This window comes from Octodon degus, unplaced genomic scaffold (genome assembly GCF_000260255.1).
Source record: "Octodon degus isolate 3935 unplaced genomic scaffold, OctDeg1.0 scaffold00002, whole genome shotgun sequence".
In the NCBI taxonomy this organism is placed as follows: Eukaryota; Metazoa; Chordata; class Mammalia; order Rodentia; family Octodontidae; genus Octodon; species Octodon degus.
In genome coordinates, this window is record NW_004524578.1 from 4,383,364 (window position 1) to 4,402,072 (window position 18,709).

General features: G+C 48.5%; 1 pseudogene; it reads right to left on the minus strand.

Annotated features, from left to right (window-relative positions):
- Positions 1-15,025: 15,025 nt before the first annotated feature.
- Positions 15,026-15,917, minus strand: LOC101574415 (annotated as a pseudogene).
- Between the last annotated feature and the right edge of the window lie 2,792 nt (positions 15,918-18,709).

Here is an 18,709-nt window from a genome sequence, read left to right on the forward strand (position 1 = left end):
TCTTTCTGTGTGATCACTGAAGTTTTAGTCATGCTTAAAACTCAAAGCAAACAAGAGGGAAAGCTACAAGGTGAGCACACATTTTAGTTTATGTATCAAATATTTTGTTAAATTAGAACAATGTCCTTAAAAATGAAATGTGTCTTTTTTAATTTATTAATTACAACTTAAAGAATATGTCAAGAAAAGCAAATATTATAGAAATTATACAGTAGCTGCTTAAGTTTTTTTGCAACTTTTAAAAATGATATAATGCATATTACATTAAATTCACCTTTTTTATGTATTTAATACAGGGTCTACAGGGTCTCACTGCACAGATCGGACTTGTAGAGATACACCCGTTTTCAGCCTCCTAAGCACTTGGATTATAGGCGCGTGCCACCTTGCCTAGTCTCAATCTCTGTCTCAGCGCACCCCAGGGGCGGGGCCAGCACAGCATGCAGGGGATCAAACTCCAAGTTGCTTCACTCTGCCTAAGCAGGCGCTTTAATCCACTGAGCTATCTGGCCAGCCCTAAATTCAGTAGTTTTAGATGCAGCCATCAGATATCATTCTAGCACATTTTCATCACCTGAAAAACAAGATTCATACCATTAGTAGTCATTTCTCATGCCCTGTAGCTCCAGACAACCACTAAACTATGTGTTTGCCTATTCCAGGAATTTAATATAAATAGAATCATGTCATATGTGATGGTTTTGGGTCTGGTTTCTTTAACACAGTGTTTTTGGGGTTGAACTGTTTTGTAGCACATCAGAACTTCATTTTCATGACTGGACCATATTTCTCTATCTGAGTACACTACGTTTTGCTTGTCCATGTATGAGCTGATAGGCATTTATTTGGTTATTTCCATTTCTTGTCTATTGTGAATACTGCTTCTATGAAGATTCATGTATGAGATTTTGTGTAAACCAAATATTTTCCATTTTCTGGGTTATATACTTAGAAATGGAATCTCTGGTTGTATGGAAACTCTGTTTAACTTTCTAAGGTACCACCAAACTATTTTTCCAAGTGCTGGATCACTCAATATCCCAACCCCCGGTGTGTAAGGATTTCAGTTTCTCTGCATTCTCACCGGTACTTACTAGCTGCCTTTAAAAAATCATAGCCATCTGAGTAGGTGCAGAGTGATACCGGATTGTGGTTTTGCTTTACCTTTCCCTGATGGCTTGTCCTGTGCTGTTTGGCCATTTGTAATTTTCTTTGAATATCTGTCTTAGTCACTTTCCTCATTTCTGAGACAAAATATCCAGCATCCGCAATTTAAAGGAGGAGAGATTTATTTTGGCCTTGTGCTGGTGGGCTAGCTCCAAGCCAGGAACAGCATGGGGTGGGGGTGGGGTGAAGGGGAAAGTGGCTCACATTTTGGTGACAGGGAAGCAGAGAGCTTACAAGAGAGCCAGATGGAGAGCTGCCCCTCCAGGTGGTGCCCCCAGCAGCCCACCTTAGCTCGAGAGGCCCCAACTCCTGATATCAAGTCCCCTGTAATGTCCCCATAATCCAGTCTCCAGTCCCCACCAGTGAGCCCATGAGGCTTTGCAGGGACATCCAGATGGAGATCATAATGATGTTTATTCGGGTCCTTTGGCCGTTCTTAAATTGAGGTTTGTTTAAATTAGTGAGTTCTGAGAGTTCTTTGTGTATTCCAGCAGCAAGTTTCTTCTCAGATTTGGAAGTGTTCTATCCCATGCTGCAGCCGGTCCATTCACATCAGTGATGCTGTCCTTAAAGCACGGGAGTGTGTAATGTTGATGAGATCCAGTCATGTATTATTTTGCCTGTGTGTCATATCTAGGAAGCCACTGTGTATTGGGCAGCTTTCTTGTCTCTGGGACAAAAATACCTGCCGTTCTCAAAAGTACAGATGGTCATTAGGCTCACAGCTTCGGAGGGGCTGGTCCAGGGGCAGCTGGCTCCAAGGTGGGCCATGGCCACAGCATTGCCCTCTCCTGGCCAGGTCCTGAAGCCGGAGCCCACAGGGCCCTGAACAAAACCACTCTGAAATGGAGAGGAGAAAGGGCAGTTTTACCACTGGTGTCCCTAGAATGTCTAGTGTCACCTGAGAGCCTGGAGCAAAGCCCTGTTTCTATCTTTATATTGTTTTTACCCTTTGGGGCAGTTTTCCACCTGAAATCGTTGCAAAGCAAGGCTACAGAAGCAAAAGCCTTGCTGAAAAGGAAGGCAGCAGTGATCAGAGGCAGGAGCTTCAGCTGAGCCTTGTCGAGCCTGCTGCGCTCCACAGGTGTTTACCTCGCAGCTGAACTTGTCCGTGTCCTGGGTCAGAACCATCAGTCGCTTCAGGGAGCTGAGCTCCGTTAGTTCCCGAAGCAGCCGGGCTGTACAGTGCACCCGTAGTCGTCCGGCTTCACCCAGGAGATGGTCTCTTCTCATAGCCCCACCTCCGAATAGCACCTTCAGCTATGAATTGATTAATGGATGACTACAGAGAGCCCACAGCCCAGTCTCATCCAGCTGGACCCACGCTTCCCTTGCTCTGTCTGAGCAACGTCTGGCTCTTCTTAATTCTCCCCTTCTCTCTCCCTCACTTTTTCTTTCTCTCCTTTGACTCCTCTCTCTCTCTCTCTCTCTCTCTCTCTCTCTCTCTCTCTCTCCCTCTGTCTCTGTCTCTGTCTCTGTGTCTCTGTCTTCCTCTGTCATATGCTTGTCTCTGTCTTTTTCTTTCTCTCTGTGTCTCTGTCTCTCTCCTTGTCTCTTTCTGTGTGTCTTCTGTTGCATGCTCTGTCTCTGTCTGTCTCTCTCTCTCTCTCTCTCTCTCTCTTTCTCTCTCTCTCTCTCTCTCTCTCTCTCATTTTCTGCTTCTTTTTCTCTCCCCTTCTTTTTCTCTCCAGGACAGAGCCTCCACTGTACCTACTGTCCAGCTTCCTAAGGACTAAAGTTGCCTTTGGCAGACACCAAGCTGGGGAACAGAGAGTGGCTCAGGCTGAGAGCGAGCTCTTCACTCCAGGCTGGCTCCTTCCCAGCTGCCTCATGGTTCTGACTCGACCTTGCCCTTGGCCCTGTGACTGGTCTCTGGGGTCCTGGTGGGGCCAGCAGTGCCCTGGATGGTAGAAGGGCTCCTCCAGGCCTGCCAGCGTTCCCCGGGGAGGACCCTCTCTGGAAAAGCATTTTATGTCTTAGCCTTCTGTTCTGCATCACTAGCCAGTGGCCATTTTCCTGACTCTGAGGAAAGGGTGTACATGGATGGGGGGGTTTATCTTCTTAATGGCCAAGGCTGTCTCCTCCAGCAGTGTGGGCCTTGAAGGTGTCATTGTCCCCACCAGCTGAGGGAGACAGCAGACCTCTAAGGTGTGGCCTGGGCTGGCTCAGTTGCACAAATGTGGTATTTAAATGTTTATTTTTAGTGGCGGCTAGTTAAATAGCAGCCTTCACTTTGGTAGGGGCAGTCCTGAAAAGTAAAAATAAATTAGATCTTCGCCTTGTCAGTTAATCCTTCCAGACCCTGCTGGATGGACTCTGGGCCCACGGCCCCTGTGGCTTGGGTGAATGGCGGGCTGTGGTTGGAGGGGCCCTGCTGGGAGCCAGGCCGCTGGTGATCACAGATGCACACTTAGAAGCCTGCAGCCCTGCCCTCTGGTTTCCAGGCTGCCCGTGCCAGTGCATTCACCTCCCACTGGGCTTCTCTGGCTGGCAGGGACAGGAGGACCCAGCTCATGGGGGCACTTGTTGGCCACATTGAGCTCAGCGCAGGTCAGCAGGCCCTGACCTCAGAGAGGAATACATGACCTCCTGCCTGGCTGAGCCTGGGTGCTTTGGGCGCTGTCTGTACTTCTCGCCAGCCCCAGGCCTAGGGGCCACACCTCTTTGTCCCAGTAGGCGTCTGGCTATAGAAATGAGCAAGTGAATTCCTGCTGACACTGGAGGATGTGGTGTCTTAGTCTACCTCGGGGAGATCCTTGCCTTACAGCAGATGGGACAGCTGGCACTGGGGGGCTTGTAGACACTGACCCAAACACTAGCAGCACCTTTCTCTTGCCATCCACAGGGCCTGGTATCCCCAGTGTCTTGGGGGTACCTGGAGGGCAGAGGCCACCTGCCTTGATGACCTCCAGGGTGACAGCTTGCCCCTGAGATGGAGGCCTCTACTCCCATTTCAGATGTGGCAACCACTCCCCTTTCCCCAGCTCAGAGCTCATGAAGAAACTTGGAGCTGTGCTGGGCACAGCCTCACATGCCTCAGATTCCAGGACTCTGGAGGCTGAGGCAGGAGTATCACCAGTTCAATGCCAGCAGGGGCAACTTAGTGAAATCTTATTTCAAAAATATTTGTAAAAAAGGCTTGGATGTAACTCAGTGTGAAGGCCTTGGGTTCAGGCCTCAGTACTGGGGGGAAGAAAAAGACATCAAAAGGGAAAGAAAAGAAAGGATTGGAGGTGTCGCCGCACAGTGTAGAACATTTGTCTAGCACGTGAGGCCCTGGGTCCTGTCCATAGCACAAACAAAGCAAAACCCCACAGAGCTGCCCACCTCTGCGAAGCCCTTCCTGGTCACCTTCTTGCTAAGCTGCTTGTTATCGGCTACTGACACCCTGAGGGGCTGATTACTTTGTCACAGTGTCCCTCAAGCCCAGTGGGCACAATGGCATCTCCATTTTAGAAAGAAAGATTCTCTTGGTCCCCTGTTCAATTCATTTTCATTGTACTGTTACTTAAACACATAAAGCTATGAGGTCAGGCACAAGCCCCTGCTCATGGCTGCCACAGGCTCGGACCTCTAAGGCCCATTTGCAGCCTAATGCAAGCACAATGGAAAGAGGAATGAAACAAGTAGAACTCAGTTTGCTTCCAGGGATGCAGTTCTGTGCAGGACGTCTGCCCCAGCTCGACTCCTTGGACTGAGCCCTCTGTGCCTGCAGTGTCCCCTTTGTTGTCATTACTGGAACTCAGGACTGTTTGCACAGAGCTCGGAGAGGGGACCAGCCCACTCACCCACTCAGACCCAAGTGACTGGCTGGGGACCATGGTAGAGGCCCAAGACACGACACCCTGGCCAGGGAAGGGAAGGAAGGGGTGGGACTGGGATGAGGGACCTGGGGGACAGCATGGGGGTGAGGAGGGGTCACGGCTCAGAGTGGGGAGAAGCTCAGAGGCACAGTGAGGAAAGCTTTTTTGCCCAGGATGCATGTGGTAGGAAAAGCTTATGGTCTCTAACCTGGGGCCATATACAAGTGGGGGGAATCAGAAGGACATTTGAGTCCTCTGTCCCAAGAATGGGACATTTGCCCTTGTGCGGGCAGCCCTCACGCCCCACCCCGGGTCCTGCTACAGTCTGCTGCCCAGCGGGGCTCTCAGAGCCCCGGCCAGTTGGCTATTGTCTGCTCGAGGCCTTGGGGGTCCTGCGGCCTTCACTGCTCCTCTCTCCCCTCGAGCCCCAGAGAATGTGGGTTGGGGCATCGGGGCAGCTATGTTCCAAGCAAGGACTGCTCATAGGAAGGGTGCCACACCTGCTACGCTGGCTAGCAGAATGTCCCTCAGAAGGCTCGTTTGCCTGCCAATAGGTATCGGGAGTGGCTGGATGGACCACGAGGGCTGTAACTTCCACAAGTGGATTCATCCATCGACTTCACAGGGCCACAGGTGCTTATTAGGAGGGGGGACCCAACTGGATGAAGCCAGCCACACAGGACATGGTTTCAAAAGCATCTTTTGTGCCTGGCCCTTCTTCTCTGTCCTGTCTCTCTCCCTCCCTCCACCCCCTCCACACCCTTCCTGGCTACCACCACGTGAGTGGCTTTCTGCCTCCTTGGCTTTCCGCCATTACACTTTCTGCCTCACCATGGGCCTAAGAATAATGGAGCCCTAACTGTGGACTGAAACCTCTGAAACGGAGGCAAAATAACCTTTTCCTCATTACATTGTCTATCTCAGGCATTAGTCATTGACCGGGATCCTGCTGTCCTCCCCCAGTGACTGAAGGGTGGAGCACTAGCCCCAGTCCCTGCGCTGACTGTTGGGTCTGACGCTGGGCCTCTTCGCCCCCACATCTGGCCCAGACTCAGTGTCCCGCAGAGTGGATGGGGCCCCTGAGGCATAGTGTGTGGCTCTGGGGCGCAGGCTTCCTGCTCAGAGCCTCTCTGCCTACTGGATGACTGTCCTTGGGTTTGCCCTCTGTATGGCCTGGATGTGACCCCCAAAATTCCCAAGTTGAATCTGAATTGCTGAGGCAGTGGTATCGGGAGGAGCAGCCTTCTGGAGGCCTTTAGGTCACAAGGACAGAGCTCTCATGGATGAGATCAGCGCCCTTATGAGGGCTTGAGGAAGGGATTGTGTCCGCTCTTCTGTTGTATAAGGATAGTTTCTCCCCTCCAGAGCAGACAGAGATTGGGCCCTCAGCAGACATGGAGTCACCTTGACCTTGTCCTTTCTGCCTCCAGAGTGTGAGGAAACAAATTTCTCTTCTTTATAAATTAGCCAGCTTACGGTGTTTTGTTACAGTGATGTAAAGGGCCTGAGACGCTGTCTTTGGACAGAAGTTTCATTTGTAAGGTGGGTCTGTGTGTGAGTCCCATGAGGGCTTTTGCAGCCTGGCTCTGTCTTGGAGGCAGGTGATATGCAGCATTCATACAGGAGATACAGAATTCTGTATCAGAACAGCGATGCCCAGAACCGTGCTAGGGAGCACAGGGAGCTGCTGGGAGCAGTAGCCACACCTCCCGCAAGAGGGGCCAAAGTGTTTACTTTCCCAGGAAACATTGAGAGAGAGAGAGAGACAGACAGAGAGACACAGACAGACAGAGATAGAATCAGAGAGAGAGACAGAGAGAGAGACAGACAGAGACAGACAGACAGACAGACAGACAGAGAGGGGAGAGGAGAGAGGGGAGAAAAGCGGAGAGAGGAGAAGAGGAGGAGAGGACAGAGGAGAGAGGAGAGAGAAGAGAGATACCCTGGACTGAACCATACCTGAAACCATCAACTCAAGCATCTCAGACATCTGAACCTACCAGCCCCACTATATCCTCTGCTCTTTCTTATTGCAGCTGAAGGGCTCTTGGCCACTACGTGGGCCATTACATAGGAAGCAGAGAAGTAAGGAGCATGTGTCCCTGCTCATCTGTCCACCGCAGGCTGATGATGATGTGCCAGGTCCAGCGTAGAGGGGACAAGGGTGAACTATGTCTCCAGTCACAGGTGCTGCTATGGGGTAGACACGATGCCAAGCCACACTGAACTGTGTTGAGTGCTGGGGGAAGGGCAATGGGGTGGGGCTTCCCTGAGAACGTGACGTGGGCTTTGTCATAGAAGAGAGCCAGTGGGCACAGCTAGTCGTGGGCCAGCTTGGCCAGGCTGCAGACAGATGCAGTGCTCAGGTGCCCATGGGACCCCAGGGCTGGCCCTTCTGCAGGGAGCCCTGGCAGCACAAGGGTAGAGGGCAACTCAAGAGGACACTCGTGGTTGAGGATGGCAGAGGAAGTGGAGGGAAAAGTAAATTTTTATAGCCCCGAATGGTAAAGCAGTGAGCTTTTTCTTGCACAGTTTGGACTTCCTGCAGCTGGGCGCAAGACTGATTCATGCTGTGTTTTAGGATGCTCGCCTGGCTGAGCCGGGCCCAGAGCAGCCAGATGTGCTCACAGCTGTCCAGCACCAGGATACCACAGCCACTGTCCAGTCTCAGCCCAACCCTGGGCTTCGACGTCCAGGCAGGGGAAACTTGGCTCTGCTGAGCTTCTCAAAATAATGTGGTTTTTATTTCATATTCACGAGAGAGGTTGCAAAATAAAATCGGGGTTGGTGCCTTTCATATTATTTATGTAATTCTCCCCCATCCGTCTTCCCAAAAGCAAGTCACAAAAGGGCCTTTGTTCTCCATGAGTTCAAAGCCAGCTCCTCCGAGGGGAGACTTATGAGTGATCATGAGGAGGAGGCTTAGCTGACTGTCAGAGCAGAAGTGAGGTCTGAGGGTGTGCATGTTGGACTCTATCCGATGATTCCATGGGGTTCCTGGAGGTCACCTTAGAACCAGGGGGCTCTGGGGTACCCCATGCCCATTCCTGCCCTTCTGATGCCTTACTGGGTTATGTGTCTAAGTCCTCTTTTGTTTTAGGAAAACTGACTTTAAACAAAAGTTTGCAAATAGCTGGCCTAGATCAACTTGATGTCCTTCCTGGGAGCTACAGGATCCTACGGCATTAGGAGGGCTAGAGACTGTGAGCCGTGCAGCCTGGAGGTCGCCACCTGTTTGGCCTCTTCTGTGCCTCTAGAACCTGGAGTCATGGCTGCCTGATTGATAGGAGCCATGCCTGGAGTGCCCGGAAGTGCAGAGGGGCTCAGGCCCCTGCGTGGGGAAGCCAAATGGGACAGATGGGGATGCTTGCCTGTAGTGTCCCTGTGCCCCTGAGAGGACGTATGTCAGTAATTCAGCACAGGGTGCTCCAGAATCCCCAAGATACCAGAGAGCAGGAAATGCCTATGGCCTCAACCAGGTAGGCTTGTTGTTTCCATGGTGCCCTCAAGGGACTGGGGAGATAGCTCCATAGAATAAGCACTTGCCTGGCAAGTGCAAGGGCCTGAGTTCAATCCCCGGTTCTGCCAAACAAAAAAGCAAACAAACAAACTGAGCTAATCCATGGTGGTCCCAAACTGGGAGAACCCATGGTGATCTCAGCTGCTAGCCTTACCCGGGAACCCAGGATATGGTAGAATCCTGGGGACCCTTGGTAAGGACACCCAGCTTCCTTGGCCACACATTTCTCTTGGGCAGGGCCCTGGCGTGCATGGGGCAGTCCTTGAGGCGGCCACCCTGGCTTTGGATGCCTGGTGTCTGACTTCCCTGTCCTTCAGTGCAGCCCCTGCAGGCCTGGCCAGTAAGCCCAGGGCTCATGACCAGCCAGCGTTCAGGTGACCAGTCTGGGACCTGGGAGTGTGGCAGGGAAGCGATGAGAGTAAGGGGTGCCTGTCTTTCCCTTTGGGAGGGGAGAGATGCATTTCTGCAGGGCTGGAATGATGGGGGATGGGACAGTGAGTGGAAAGTGCCACAGGAAACCAAACCTTCCCCACACTAGTACCTCCATCTCAGAGACAGCCCTTCTGGCTGAGGGGCTCTGGGAGGCTGGTGAGCAGGGGTGAGGGAAGAGGGGATGAGAGAGGAGGGGTGGTAGCTTCCCTTGCATTGTGTGGAAGAACAGGAGCACCTGTGCGGTCCTCTGCGTCTTGCCGGTGATCAGCTCTTCTGAGCATTGATTTCAGCCTGCAGAGCAGAAGCCAGGCCCAGGGGGAGGCAGAGAGAGAGGCTCCAGCCAGGGCTTCTCAGACATGGATTCCTGAGCCTGCCAGACTGGGGTGAACCCTGGGAACCCGCGCCCCGCCTTTCTTGCTGGCCTTCCTACCACCAGGGTTGCTGGCCTTTGAGCTCTGATAAATATCAGTTCAGGGAGTTGAGACATCAGGCCCCGGAGCAGTTTGGTGCGGGCAAAGGACATTCTATGCAAACCACAGCTCTGCGGCCTGGCTGCTCACCCATTTCCATGAAAGCAGTTCTTTCAACAATAACGGCTTCCATGTCTACAAGTCATCTCTGAAAGCCCCGCTGTCCATCCCCATGGCACTGCTCTTGGGAGGTCTGAGGCTCCCCTGTTCCTCTGGGGGGCACCTAGGAGCTGCGGTTGTCCTGTTTTACACACACAAAGACCAAGGTTAGGGTCCGGGCTGCAGCTCGCGCCGGGACAGCGGCCTCTTCTCCGGGACTCTCTTTGCTACACGGCGCAGGTGAAGGGAAGGGGCTCAGCGTAGCCTGAAGTCATAGTGTGTGCCACCCGCTTTCCCAGGTTCCCGTGGGTGCCGTGTCCCGACACTGAGTATGAATTTGAAAGACTCACAGGCCAGAGGCCTAAGTAAGTTGTACGCTAGGATCACGACTCGCGGCCGCCTAACTCCGCGGGGCCGCCCCTGTGGGCTCTGCTGCCTCCCTGCAGGGCCTCCCCCTACTACGTTGCCTGGCTGCCCCAAGCAGCCCGTGAGGAATTTAAGAAAAGGCTGAAGCCTGGACCGCAGCCCCAGCCTAGATTCTAATCCACTAGCTGGAGCGCGGTGGCTGAAGCGGCGGCAGTGCTTCTCGGAAGCCTCCTGCCCCCTCCACCCGTGCCGTGCAGGGTCAGCAAGGAACGAGCTGGGCGAACGCCGCCTTGAGCTTCCTGACCACCCATGTAGCAGTGATGACTCGCTCTAGGCCCGTGTCCCCGGGCCCTGGGGCCCTCGGAGCTGCTTCTTGCCTACCTCGACCTGACACAGCCTTCATCGTTTGTGTGCTTAACATTGTGAGTCACCCCACCCGAGCAGGTCGTTCTGGGGAGGGACCATCTATGGCATCTCAGGACATCCCTGGGTGGGTGTAGGACAGCGCCAGGCCCCAAGAAGCTCATCACCTGAGCGTGTAGAGCACTTGAATGAACAGGGAGGGGATCCCCCATCAGGTACAGATGTCTCTTCTCACTTGATAAGAGCCTTCCTTCCTCCCTTCCTGGGAACCCGAGGAGCTGGCCGACCTGAGTAGAGCCCGGGTCTCCACACTGTTCCCCACACTGTACTGAGGACAGGGTAGACCTTCCTCCTGCTCTCCTCTTGTGGAGAATCGAAAAGAGCCCAACACAGACATTTCATGCTTTGCTCTTTGAATTATGCCCTGCGGCTGTGGCAGGTGGGTGGTTGACACACCTTGCTGTCCTGACCGGCCACTGCACACCTTCATTCCCAGGGAGCAGCCAGCCCCAAGGAGCTGCCTGCCTGCGATGCGTAATGGGGCTCGCCCCTCCTCCCCGCTGCGGCTGACACTGAACCCTCTCCCTGTCATGCTCCCAGCAGGTTCAGGGCAGGCTGGGCAAGAGGCTGCTGGGGCCCTCAGGCTCCCTGGGCTCCCCAGACGTTCACACAGGGTCCTCTGTGAGCCGTCACAGCTCACTGCCCATGTCCCTGACAATCTGAGTCATACTCAGGGGCAGCCCAGCCATTACAGTTCCCATGGGAATGAGCTCTCCCAGCTGCTTTTGCTTAGTGGTCATCAAAGAGCAGGTAGATGACACATAGGGACATCAGGATGTCACTTCCAAGGTGCTACTGGTCCCGGTAACGTTAAGGTGTCTGGAAGGGGGATGTTTTGGTTGAGCTATAGTAAGCAGGTTCTGGAAGTGGGGAAGAGTGGCGCGCAGGGAAGGGGTCAGAGGCAGCTGGTGAATGCCAGACAAATACCAGGGAGGCTGCTCATGCTTAGGGGAGCTGGGACATTAGGAACTGCAGGCTGCAGGTAAAGAACAGCAGGAGCAACTTCTGCCCACTGGTCACCTTCGTCTGCAGCCTGTGGCCCAGGGCTGGCTGCCCTTGGCCAGTGCCCATGAGACCAACAGGGCCCGAGAGCAGCTGCTGCTGAGCCCTGATGACTTCCTTGCACCTGGGCATTTCCAAGCTGCTCCTGGGGCCTGGCTGTCACCCAGTGGTCTCAGCCAGGACAGAAGAGAAACCAGCCACCAAATAGGTTTCCCTGGGCCCCTAGCACCTGGCCAGCCTGGGCCTCATGGCAATGGCTCTCAGGTCTTTGTTCTAGGACTCTGTGCCTGGCCGAGAAGGAGTCGGTTCCTCAGAGTCTGGGCCCCACTGGGCTGGCTGAATGGGCTGCTTCATGAATTGTGTACGAGCTGATTGAGAGAGGGATGGCACAGTCGCTGCTCGCAGCTAGAGACAAGGCCCCACACCCAGTCTTGCTTTTCAACATACTTAGTGATATGATGGCTGGCTTTTGTAAAATGAAGTTTGAATATTCCAGGATATACATAAATCAGCAGATTATTTATTGGGGTCTGTTGGGGTCTGCCATCTCCCAGGGTCTTTCAACTGAACTCTTCTACGACATTAGTAAGCTGTCCATGTCCCTGTTGAACTCAGTACTCTTTTCCTGGACTATGGCAACTGGTGTCTAGGGCCCTTCTTTACACTGTAGGCCTCAGACTTGTCTCACACACAAGGAAAGTTTCTAAGACACACACACACACACACACACACTCACATCATGTACCACAAATGACATGAGTGATTGTTGAGCCACATGTACAACAGAGACCCTGGCTCTCCTTATAACAGAGCCAGGAGATTCCAATTGTTCTGTAGTGTCATGCCATCTTTTGGCAAAGCACTAGCCACAGTTGATGCCTCAGTGTATAATATTTAATAATGACAAAATAAACAACCACGGCTGATTAGTATATTGACTATACCATGCTTTATTTCTTTGGAGACAGGGTCTTGCTATGTGCTTCAGGCCAGCCTTGAATTCTCTAAGTAGCTCAGGCTGGCCTTGAACTGATGGTGATCCTCTTGCCTCAGCCTCCCGAGTGCTGGGAATACAGGCATGCGCCACCATGCCCAGCTTATGCTATATTTCTAATTGATACTTAAAAGTGTACCCCGCCTAATATTAAATATCAGCATCCCTTCCTTCATGTTTTCTTTGCTCCTTTCCCTCATTCCGGTTATTCTTTCTTTTTAACATAATTGTGCAACTAATTTCTATTGGTTTATTGAAAAGAACAGTTACTACTTAATTTTTTTGACCAACTTTACATGCTTATATCTGGTAATCTGAACAACTACTTTGAAGACAACATTATGCAACATAACAATCATTGTTGAATTCCTATCCCAGATCATTTTTTGAAATTCTGTATTGCTTCTAATATTTTTAACTAATTTTAATCTCTTTGAAATTGGAAAAAAACAAAACAAAACATAAAAGTCCCAGCAACTTCATTCAGTTCATGTTCTGAGTCCCGTGGTGGCATGTAGAGGCCAGCGGGTTGGCTGATGTAGGCCAGTGGTGGCGAGAACCTATGCCACGTGTTCCACAGCCAACTGTTTTAACCAAAAGATTGCCCATCACTGACTAGACCTTCCGGGTTGGCTTGAGTCTGCTCTATAGTGGCAGTACAATGACGAAATAGTCTCCATGACACACTTCTCGCCACTTGCCCCATGCTGTAGAGGGGCTTGCCTGTCTCCTGCATTGGAGGCGGCCGCCAGCGTGCAAGTCTTCACCTCAGCAGAGCCTTTGCCACCTCCAGCACAAAGTTCTTAGCCGAAAGCCATTTGTAACTAATCATCCATGTGAGTCAGATTTCCTTCATTTGTTCTAACTAGGAAAAATTACAAAAGTAAACAGGAAAGCGAGGCTGATAGGAATCCATCAGCCGAACTTAAAATTTTAATTGTGTCCTTGGTATGGTCCAGGCCCAAATATACCTCAAAAGAAAACTTAAAGAAACACAAACCAAGTGATCATTTTCACATTTATGTACATTGTCTCAAAACGTTGAAGTACTTGGCTCATTGCTGTTTCCGCTGATGTCTCCATGTATGTTCCTGTTGTTTAACCCCTCTGAAATCCCAGGGAAATGCTCACTCCCAGGCTTGCTGTCCTCCCCGTGCCTCCCTCGCCAGTTCCTGCTCCCTGGATTAGTTGCTTGTTCTCCGTCCTTGTTCGTCCCTTTCTCTTCGCTGATTGCCCGTGCCTTGACCTCTGTCCTCTGACTGTGCGCTAAGCAGAGTGAAGCCTGGGCAACCTCCCAAGTTAATGATTTTTATGCTCTTCCATCATGGTTTTACAGTTGAAAGCATAAAATACACTTATGCCTGAGAACTTCTGCTTCTTCCTGCTGATACGCTACTGCTCTGTGTACTACTTCACTTCTTACAGGGTGCTCAGGGTTGAGCTCATACTTGGAAGTCCACTGGCTGGAGGGAGGAGTCCCAGGGAGGGAGTGGTGGTCTGGATTTATCCTTCAAATCCAGGAAGATACACCTTGGTGTAGGTGTGGAAAACCCTCCCCCGATTTCCTACCCTCTGAGTTCCCAGCTGCTGCTTACCTGGTGCCTTCACTGTCTTGGCCTTCTGGAAATTCCAGCCAGAATCCTCTCAGGGAATCAAAGTCTCAGGCCCTTGAGAAGAGCACCCCAAATGTAAATTAATGGTAAGCTGTTTTATTTATTTATTCATTGGGGAGCTATACAGTATATTCATAGATAGATAGATAAACAAAATTTAGAAATGATACAGATTTTTGCTAAACAAGATGATAGAAATTCAACAATAGTTGTTATATTGCATATTGTTTTCAAATTAGTTGCTCAGATTGCAGTAGACCAATAGAGATTAGCAGTACGGTTATGCAAGCTATCCTGTGTATAGATTTTTTTCCCCTTCCTTTTTCCTTTCTTTCTCCTGTCCCTCATCCCAGTTGTTCCTTCCTTTTGAGAAGTTTCTTTCCCTTTCACAGTATATATTGTACTTTTAAATTTTTATTTACTCTTTCAGGTTCTTATACTTGGTAGATAAACAATGTGTACACATGCAAGTCTGATTTATTTCATGTATGAGTACAGGCTCTAGTTGCATCCATTTGCTATAAAAGACCTCCAGTTTATCATTTTCAATAACTGAGTAATACTCCACTGTATAAAAATATCATATCTTTTTTGTCCATTCTTTAGTTGATGTGCATTTGGGTTGTTTCCAAGATTTAACTACGACAAATTGTGCTGCTATAAACATGGGTGCACATATATAGCTGTGGTATGATGTTTTCAGTTCTTCTGGGAAAAATACCCAGGAAGGGAACAGCTGGGTTGAATGGGACCTCTAATCCTAGTTTTTTGAGGTCCACACTGATTTCTATACTGGTTGCACCAGTCTGCACTCCCACCAATGGAAAAGGGTTTCCTTTTCCTCATCAGCATTTGTTATTAGTTGACTTCTTGATGATAGCCATTCTTTCTGGGGTGAGATGGAATCTCAATGTTGTTTTAATTTGTATTTCCTGAATGACCAATGATGTTGAACATTTTTCCATGTATTTATCTGCTATACGTATTTCTTAATCTGTGAAGTTTGTGTTCCTCTCAGATGCCCATTTTTGGATTGGGTTTTTGAATTTGGGGGGGGCCTGATATTTATTTATTTATTTTTTCTTGATGAACAAGTTTATTGGTCTTTATCTGAAAAATCTTCCTGGAAATTTGGTTTAACTCTCAGCAGCCCATTCCTGAGCTCTGAGGAAGCTTGCCTCCTTTTGAGCTACCCAATTTTTCTTCTGGGCAAGGGACATTTTGGGACAGTTCTACCTCTTCTTCTTAACTTCTCTCTTCGGCTTCTTTTCATAGACTGGATTCTCTCATATAGCAGCATGAGCTTTCTTATCCATCTCTTCCATCATGTCTGGAGTTACATTGTTCTTTATGTACTGAGAGAACTGTTTCTTGTAGGCATCTTCATCTTCTTCCATTAGGTAGCGCATATAGTCTGCGACATTCTGAGCCCCGATGTGCTTCTGATATACTTCTGCACTGAACTCCTTGCTTTCAGAATCATCACCAGGGAATTGTTTGGCACTGTGAGGGATAGACAGGCCTCCATCCACAGCACCCTTTACGGCTCCAAAAACCTTATTGCCAGTTGTAGTTCTGGCGAGGCCTGCAGCCAAGTAGCAGGTGAAGGCTCCAGGTTTACCATCAATGCCTTCCACATTGTATTCATCTCCAGTCACCTCCACCTGGCCTTCATAGAGCTTATCCATGCCAGACCTATTGAGAAGCCTGCAGACAGCAGCAGGCCAGTACAATATGTTGCAGCACAATTTGTTAGGCCAACTTTCACACCATATTTGGTAGTTCATGTGCATATGCCGCACAGACTGTCATGTCCCCTTCAATACGGACATAAGCAATCTGAGAAATGATATCTCTGTTAGTGACATGAACTATCATCCTGTATTTAGGTGCGCTGTACTTATTTTTGTCCTGGATTATCAAGCATTTCCTAGCATAGCAATCAGTTTTTCCCTCTTACTGTCTTCTAAACTTCACTTAGTATCTCTTAAAGTAGGCCTTATTCTTGACAACCTTAACAAAACCCATCCTGTGTAATATAGACCCACATCCGTAGCCCTACACAGACCTATAGGCCCAGCAGCACCACAGGGGGAAAATTTTAAAATATGTTTTATATATTCTAGATAGAGGTCTTTTGTCTGAGGGACAGTTGGCTAAATTTTTTTCCCAATTTGTGTCTTTTATTTTTACTCTGCTGGTGTGATTTTTGATTTCTTTTTACTCTGATTTCTTTTGATGTGTGAAAATTTTTCAATAAAATTCAAGTCCAGCTGTTAATTCTTTCTCTGCCTATCCCTGTCTTCAAGATTTCTACCTGCTTTTTCCTCCAGTAGATTTAGTGTTTCTGTTTTATTTTATTTTATTTATTTATTTTTTTTTTGTTGCTCGAATGCCTTCAGGGCACTTTTGGCCAGCGGGAGAGGTGTGAGGTTCGAACTCCAGCAACCTGAGGCTGACAGCTTTGTGGAAGCAGCCACTTAAAGGCCTGAGCTAGGGCCAGGCCCCCTGTGTTTCTGTTTTAATATTTAGATCTTTTATCCATTTTGACTTTAGTTTAGTGCATGGTGATAGACATGGATCTAATTTTAGTTTTTTGGCATGTGGACAGCCAGTTTTTCCAGAACCATTTATTAAAGAGGCTATGTTTCTCCCAACATGTTTGGCCCCTTTGTCAAAATAAGGTGGCTGAATTTGTAGTCTTTTTTTCTTTTAAAAATATATTGGTGGGGGGGGTAGCCAAATAGCCCAGGGATTAAAGTGCCTGCAGGCAGGCGCAGGGGCCAGGGTTTTGATCAACAGGCCTGCCTTGCCAGCCCCGCCCCTGGGGCATGCTGAGATGGCAATTGAGAATGGGTGTGATGTCACGCGCCTGTAATCCCAGCTCTTGGGAGGCTGTAAACAGGCAGATCACTATGAATCTGCTCTACTAGTGAGATCCTAAACACCCTGTAGACCCTTCCCTAAAATAAAAAAAAAAAACAAAACCAACTCTCTATCTATCTATCTATCTATCATCTATCTATCTATCTATCTATCTGGTACAGGGTCTATTACTCAGCTCAGACTCATGGTGATCTGCAAGTTTTCAACCTCCCCAGCACTGGGATTACAGGTGTGTGTCACCATGCCCAGTTTTGGTGGCCAGCTTAGCGCTCCTGGGGGCAGGGCCAACAAGGAAGGTGGTGCTGGGGATTGAAACGGTCCCTGTGCTTGCCTAAGCATGTTTGTAGTTTTGTCTGTATCTTTTTTTTTTTTTTTTTTGGCAAAGGCGTTTTATTCATGGTTAGAATTACACAGTTCCAACAAGTAAACATAATTAACAAAACACCAAGAGGTACCAGAAGATGATCTCTGATCGTTACACAGAAGAAAGCTTGACATGCTGGGTTTGATCCCACTAAATGAGATGTCTCTGGGTGGCAACAGTTAGCAGCAGATGCAGGAAGAACTGAAGACTCTTCTACTGATGTATACATACAGGGCCCACTGGGAGCAGAGGACAAGTAGATGATTACAGTGATACCAACAAGAGTCCCAGCTATGATGGCGACGATGCTGACACCATCTAATCTGTTCCATTGAGCCCTCAGGTCTGTGTTCCTGCCAGTACCAGGCTGATTTTATCACAGTAGCTTTGTAGTATAATTTCAAGTCAGGGATTGTGATGCCTCCTGCCTTTCCTCTGTTGCCCAGGATTGACGTTGCTATTCTAGGTCTCTTCTGGTTCCAGATGAATTTTAGGATTTTCTCTAGATCTGTGAGGTATACTAATGATATTTTAATTGGGATTGCATTGAATCTATAGAACAATTTTGAGAGTATGGCCATTTTTACAATGTTGATTCTATCTACAAGCAAGAAATATCTTTCCATTTTCTAACATGCTCTTCAATCTCTTTTCTCAGAGTGTTATAATTTTCACTGTATAGATCTTTTACTTTCTTAGTTAGATTGGTTCCTAAATATTTCATATTTTTGGATGTTATTGTGAGATGCATAGTTTCCCTAATTTCTCTGTTAATGTGTTGTATATGCAAGCGCTATTGATTCTTTAATGTTAACTTTGTAACCCCTATGCTCCAGAATTCGATTATTAAATCTACAAGTCTTTTGGTGGAATCTCTGGAGTCTTCTACATAGAATAGTATGTCATCTTTGAATAATGATAATTTCATTTCTTTTTTTTTTCCATTCTTTATTCCTTTTATTTCTCTCCCTTGTATAATTGTTATAGCTAATGTGTCCAGAACTATATTAAATAGGGGTGGTAACAATGGATATCTTTGTCTTGTTCCTGATTTTAAAGTGAAAGCTTTCAGTTTTTGTCTATTTAGCATGATGTTGGCTGTTGGTTTGTCATAGTTGTATTTTATCAGCTTGAGGTAGAGACCATCTATTCTGATTTTCTGTAGGTTTGTTTTTTTTTAAATCATGAATGTCAAAAGAGTTTTCTGCATCTATGGAAATGATTGTGTGATTTTCGGTTTTGGCCCTATTGATTGATATATTACAATTATAGATTTGTGTAAATTGAACCATCCCTGCATCCATGGGATGAATCCCACCTGGTCATGGTGTATAATCTTGGCTGCATTCTGTTTGCTAGTATCTTGTTGAGAGTTTTTGCACCTATGTTCATCAGGGAGATTGATCTGTAGTTCTCTTTTTTTTGTTTGGGTCTTTCTATGGTTTTGATATCAAGGTAATATTTGCTTCCAGGAATGAGTTGGGGAGAATTGCTTCCCTTTCAATATTGTTGAAGAGTTTGAGGAGAATTGCTGTTAAATCGTCTCTGAATTTCTTATAGAATTCAGCTG